The sequence below is a fragment of the Gavialis gangeticus genome, unplaced genomic scaffold (genome assembly GCF_001723915.1).
Source record: "Gavialis gangeticus isolate Ggan-Ray unplaced genomic scaffold, GavGan_comp1, whole genome shotgun sequence".
Classification (NCBI taxonomy): domain Eukaryota; kingdom Metazoa; phylum Chordata; order Crocodylia; family Gavialidae; genus Gavialis; species Gavialis gangeticus.
The window spans coordinates 27165448-27171822 of record NW_017729031.1 but is presented as its reverse complement, the minus strand read 5'-3'; positions in this window follow the sequence as shown (position 1 = coordinate 27171822).

Genomic DNA, 6375 nt, shown 5'->3' with positions numbered 1-6375 from the left:
CTGTGTAACCCCTGCCTGCACCTCGTGTACCCCCAGGGGTACACGTACCACAGATTGACAAACTATAGTGTAGGCTGTCTTGCTCTTTCTGCTGCTCCCACTTCTCCATTTTCTATCATTATTGTAAGGTTTCAGAGTGCTGAAATGCTTGCAGCAGACTCTTCTTCCATTTGGGGCAGTCCTGGGCAATAGACTCCCACAAGGGGATTCGATGTTGCATTTTTTTTAACATGTTGTGAAACAAGAACCCAGATCCACCCACCTTGCATGGAAGCACGTGCCCCAGCTGCAACAGGGTCTGTCAGTCCCAGATAGGCCTCACTGTTGCAGTCAAAAATGCAATTCAAACCTAGTGCAGTTAAGCCGTGACACGACACCTCATTTGATTAACGGCAGAAGGGCTTTAATAACAATACCACACGCAAGCTATAAAACTAAACGACAGAAAAAGACTCTTCAGTATTAAGTAAATGAGCTATCACAAAAGTCCTAGCATATCTTAGCTGCAAAAGTTTCTCTCACCACTGCAGGCAGGAAGTGGTCCTTGTCTTTACAGCCTTCACTGACTGTGGATCCGTCACCTGGGAGTGATCGGCTGGGTGCAGAATGATTTCTCTGTCTCTCCTGGAGCGTACACCTTGCTGGCAACTCTTTTTCATTATTATACAGTTCAATTGTACAGTTTCAAAGCATTTCTCTCTGGTAGTTGGTCAATTAAAGTCTGAAAAAACACAGGTAGCAAGGGGCCATCATATTACAATTGCTAACTGCTTGGATACTGTTTTGGAGTGTTTAGGTGTGAAACTTGTTTTTGTAAGCTTTTGATTAGTCCAGAGGTTATATTTCAATCCAATGGGATGGGTCTTGATTGACTGAATGGAAAATCTTGGGGCACTGATCACAGGTAGTTTTGGGTAGTTGTTTTAACCATAGTCTGCCCTGGTGATGGTCTATGGAGACATTTGCAAAACTCCAGACAAACACTGAATGCCTGTTCTAAGAAATATGCCTGAATCAAGGGGGAATGTTTCAACGGGGATACAGTTACGTAGGCATATGCAGCTTTTTTGTGAATGGTTTTAGCATAATAAAACATTGGATACATTTGCTACTGGCACAGGAGATGAAGCCAATTGGTATTGCTCTATTTTGCATGGTCCCAGCCACGATCATGCATTCTTGTGCAAGATACACTGTTATTTTAATTCGGTCATTTAAATTTCATGTGTAGGTCTGGCCAAGCTTTCACAGTCATCATCACTCATCAGCCATCCTTGGACGCACAGATAAGACAATCATGGAAGACAATCATCCTTGGCTGCAAGGGATTGTCAGGGATGACCTAGGTTGACTAGGGAGTAGTGAAATAAGCAGGTGTTATGCCCCAAAGCTTGTCTAACATTTCTTTCAACTATACAGATGGTCCAGTTAAAGACATCACCAAATATCCTTGCTTCTCTAGAAAAGGTAAGGAAGATATTGATACCATCTTAACGGGTTCAGGGACAAACTTCCAAATACAGAATGAAGAAGGCCAGGCCTGCGCCTATTGGGAATCAGGGTGAATGGATTGCAGAGCCATAACATAAATGCCGAAGTTGATGTTGGCTGAGTCCAGGAGAGAGCCAGATCACAACCAAAGGGGCAGGAGGTCAGCTGGGTGAGCCAAGTGGAGGGAGCAGGAGCTAAGAGGAGCTGCTGGTCTCAGAGTGGAAAGAACCCTGTTGCACAGACACTTCCTGTTCTCCTCCCTGGTCTTGAACAGGAAAAGTAGCTAGTTAGGTGTTATGAAGCAGGGACTTAGGTCTGGCCACGTAGGGGCATCTCAGCATTGACAGAGGTCTTTTCAGTGCCCTGCCCAGTCTCTGAGAGCCACAGGGTGGGGTAGGCAGCTATAGCGGTCAGTCAGGTTAAGGCCTTGAGTTCAAGGTCTGATACAAGCAAAGGAGCAATAGCTTATTCTGAAGGACAACTCAAGCAACTATAAGATAAGACACCCAAAGTCTTAGTCTCCATTTATTACCTTACAACTTATGCCCACTTTATATCAGGACAAAGTGCTGTCATTCTGATCTCATCGCTCTGTATCTCGTACTTGCTATTCACTAGTTCAGATTCCTCTGGTTTGACTGAGCTACAGCTGGCTCAGAAGCCATGTAGTAACAGCAAACATGCACCAAACTCATCCCTAAGCTGTCCGGTACATCCAACCATGTCTTCTTTGCCTTAAGCACCAGGTAGTCATTTAAACTGGCTTTCTGACTGATTTGTTCAAAGCAGTTGGGTTCAAAGACAGAATCTGGATCACCTAATATGAGGCAAGGGACTGGAGAACCAAGATCCAAGGATGAATTTACTTGAGATTTTGGATCACAGATGTATACATTTGGGGAAAAGATGGCAGGGAGTGGGAGGGGAAAATCTTAACTCTCAGAATGAATGGATGAATAAAAGTCATCTCTGAGCTAGCTTGGTGAAGGCATGCCAGTTTCTCTAGCCAACAGCACACAGGGGAGTGATTGGTCTAAAATCAAAAAAAGGTCACCTTCAGCTCTCCAGCCCAAATGACCAGATACCCCTTTTCAGCTGGGTTAATTGGGGGCAGTCTTTGGCTTAAGTCTGGAACAAAGCTTGAATCATACTTCTGGTTCCACAGTAAGACACTGTTATTGTTCTGCCATTGGAAATGATTCACCCCTTTGGAAAACTTTATAGGCAGATGTGGTCATTTGACGGCTTTGTTATCTGAATGTCCTTGGGGACAATGGCTGTCTCTAATAGGTGAATTTCCATTGCAGTTAGACACTAGAAAACAATTGCTGAGTAAGGGGGATTTAATGAGGTTCACTGCAACTCAAAGCTGGGTTTTAATGACATTAAAAACACAACTTTTTTATTTTCTTTTGTTTCTCCTACCTTGTGATAAGCAATGCCTGCTCACTAATTTCTATGGCTTATATTAGGAAATAAATAACAAACTTTCTTTTTGTGTATTGGCATGTTATTTAAAAACACAATACCTGAGTCTCATTAACAATGTTGCCAGGGCTTATGATTTTCTTTTGAGTCTGGCAGCTTTTTGTTTTTTTCTTCAAGCCCCACTTTTGGAATCATGAGAATCTCAGTTTTTACACCATAGAAAAATGTAAGTTTCTCGTATTCATGACTGTAGAAGAGAGCATGGAAACATGAAGGCAGCATACATAAAGGGGTCACAAACCAGATGGCAAATAAAAAGAACCCATTAATGAAACAGTCTGTTTAGAGAGATTGAAGAGCCTCCATCAGTAGACATTTTTAAAAGCAGGTGAGGTACATGGATGAGATGGCTTAGACAGGGATGGATCTGATACAATCAGGGGGATGGGCTAGATAACCCCCTGAGATGCCTTTCTGCCCTACTTTGCTTTGGCTTATTTTGTAATGATTTTTAGGCCTTTCTCATGATTTTTGGATCTTTGGGGTTGGTCAGACTACATTAGGCCAAACGGTTTGGTGCACTCTTTTTCTAAATTGTCTTCCTTTTTATCCCATTTAGACAAGAAAAGAAAACTTTCCTTGTGCATGTTTGATCCTTTATCGTATATCACACACAGTTAGTACTTAACCCTTTCGTTTATAGTACTGAGCTTTGGTATCCCTGCTCAGGAATCTTGCTTCAAGAACTGCGTGACATCATAAGCTTGAGAAGCCGCATGTTCCAGTTGCCACTATTACCCCATTTAAATCTCTTTTTTGTTGGTGTCCCTTCATGGCAAACAAATTAGAGCATTATAGCTCAGTGTGACTAGAAAGCTTGCCAGGCAAAAGCGTGTATTGCTCTGGTGATCATGTTTGCCTCTGGGGCTGCATAACAGATTTCTGCAGCTCTAATTAAGACATGGCCTGTGGTTATACCAGTGCTCAGACTCAACCAGTCTGGCGTATTTTTGCTTTTATTATTATTGTTTTGATCATTCTGTCACGGCTGTAGTCATGGGCCGGCTTGTGTACGCACTGCTGTGCTCTAATGGATGAAAGAGATCAGGCACGGTCACACGTGTGTCAATTCCCACTACTAGGTCACTGGAGGGAGAGAAATCCGTGGTGCTTTCCAGCTGTGGGGTTTATCTCTTCTAATGCTGCCCATGTGCAGAACAGCTTGGAAGATCAGGCTCTTGGGCAGCTTTCTCTGCTTCAGCCCCACAAAGCTTTCAACAGTAAGGAAAATCAGTATCAGGTGTTTATTGGTGAAGAACTTGTCCACTGAGTAAACCAAATCTTGAAGGCCCCATGCTCATGAACCCATGTTTGTGGGGTCGTGGTGTGTATGTAACTGCATCATTTCACTGACATGAGTTGTTCTCTATCACAAGGAAAGCATGTGAGCATGTGAATGTTGGCAGGGGCCCAGCTTGAAATATCAGCCAGCCTTCAAAAGTTGCCCTCTGGACCCTGGTTTGGAAACACAGGCTCAAGTCCTGCTATAAGTGCTTGCTAGGTGGTGGCATAAGGCCTGTGGGGGTTTCTTCCTTTCTCTGTAGTGGCGGGCATGACCCTCTACGGGGGTCTCTTGCATGGTATGCAGCCTGCAGGCTGCGTAGCTGAGGGGTCCTGTGGCCCCCAGACACCCAGAAGCTGGACTCGGCTACACATCAACTTTATGGAAATGGGAGACTCCTTCCTAGCTTGCTCCTGCAGCTATACAGCTGCGGGGAAGCAAAACTCGGGGGCATTCAAACCCCAAGCGTCCAGGCTTGGGCCTGCACGTAGGATGCCCCCCAAAGGTTTTGAAAGCATCTGAAGCCCCAGGCGGGGGTGAAGCATGCTTGACGGTAGCAGGGCCACTTACAGTTTTTGAATGACTGACAGATTTGGATTTGATTTGGCTGATTTGACTTGGGACATGAAAAATTTTCCTTAAAAATCTCGAGGTTATATTGACAACAGTTCATCAAAGCAGCACGCTGGCTGACGCAGCTCCCCTGCTTTCCCTGTGGCAGGCTGGGGTGTCTGTCAGGGATGGCAGGTGTCATAGGTAGAGTTTCGATTATGGATTTTACAGGGGGGGTTGGACAGGGCTGATCCTGCCTCAGGCAGGGGGTCAGACATGATGACCTCTGGGGTCTCTTTCAGCCCTGCTCCTTTTGGATTCTCCATAATGCTAAGTGGCCATGTCCAGTAGCAGCTTTAAGGGAGGGCAAACCGGGTGACTGCTTGGAGCCCCACACTTTAGGGGCCCCCAAAATGTTGCAACAACTGAGGGGGGGGATAAAGTTATTAAAAATGTTCTTCTTTCTTCAACTTACAAGTTTCATGCATTGGCAACATGTAGGGGGTGCATGCGGATGTACGTGCACCCCTTGGAAGCGCCAGCCACGAAACTGCAAGTGCCGGCTGAATACGAATAAGTATGTCAAAATTAAGACACATACCTGTCTGAGTGATGAAGCTGTGCGCATCAGCGACAAAACCCTTCATCAGGAAAAACATTTTTTTTCCAACTATTTAAGTTGATCTAACAAGAGATATTAGATTCACCCAAAGAACCTTGTCTGCCTATGTCCTGAGACCAAAACGGCTACAACCGACACCCCCATTGATATTTATAAACATTTCCATAAATAATATCACAAGACACCTTATGGCTTCAGTCCAATACACCAGACAATCTGCTCTAAGTGACACTCTCTAAAATGTAAATGTGCACTTCCAGTTTCGCCGCTGGTGGTTCTGTGTTGGGGGATACCACCCCCACCAGTCAGCGATCAGCCGCTGGGGGACCCGCCCCCCTGCAGTGTACTACTTGGTGTGTCCATAAAGTCCACACGTAGCCGAGTCCAGCTTCTGGGTGTCTGGGGGCCACAGGACCCCCAGTTACACGGCCTGCATACCCTGCGAGAGACCCCTGGTAGAGGGCCGTGCCTCCCTGCTACAGAGGAAGAAACCCCCAGGCCTGCATTTGCAAACCAAGCCATTGGCCGTGGGGGACACCTCGCCATCAGCGATTGTCCATGGGGGACCCTCCCCGTCAGTGATTGGGGGAAGCAGAGGCGGGGGTTATGGGTGACTCGCCACCATTGGCAATTGGTCATCCAAATGAGGCCTCCAAGGGGCCCCCAATGACTGAACCCCAAGGCCACCACTTCGCCCTGAAGATGTCCCAGAAGCAGGTCAACCTCAGGGACAAGGAGCAATGCCTCCTAGAAAGGGAGTCTAAGTTAAACCGCGTTAAAGCTGGGTAAAGGAGGCAGGGGAGGCACTGGCACGTGTGTCCAGCACAAGGGCTTTAGCCCCCGAGGATGAACTCAGAGCAAACCATGCAGGGGAGGAGGGGGGGAGGCGGGATTGCGCAGCGCGGCCGGGGAAGGTGGGCGGGGCCAGCTCCCAAGCAGT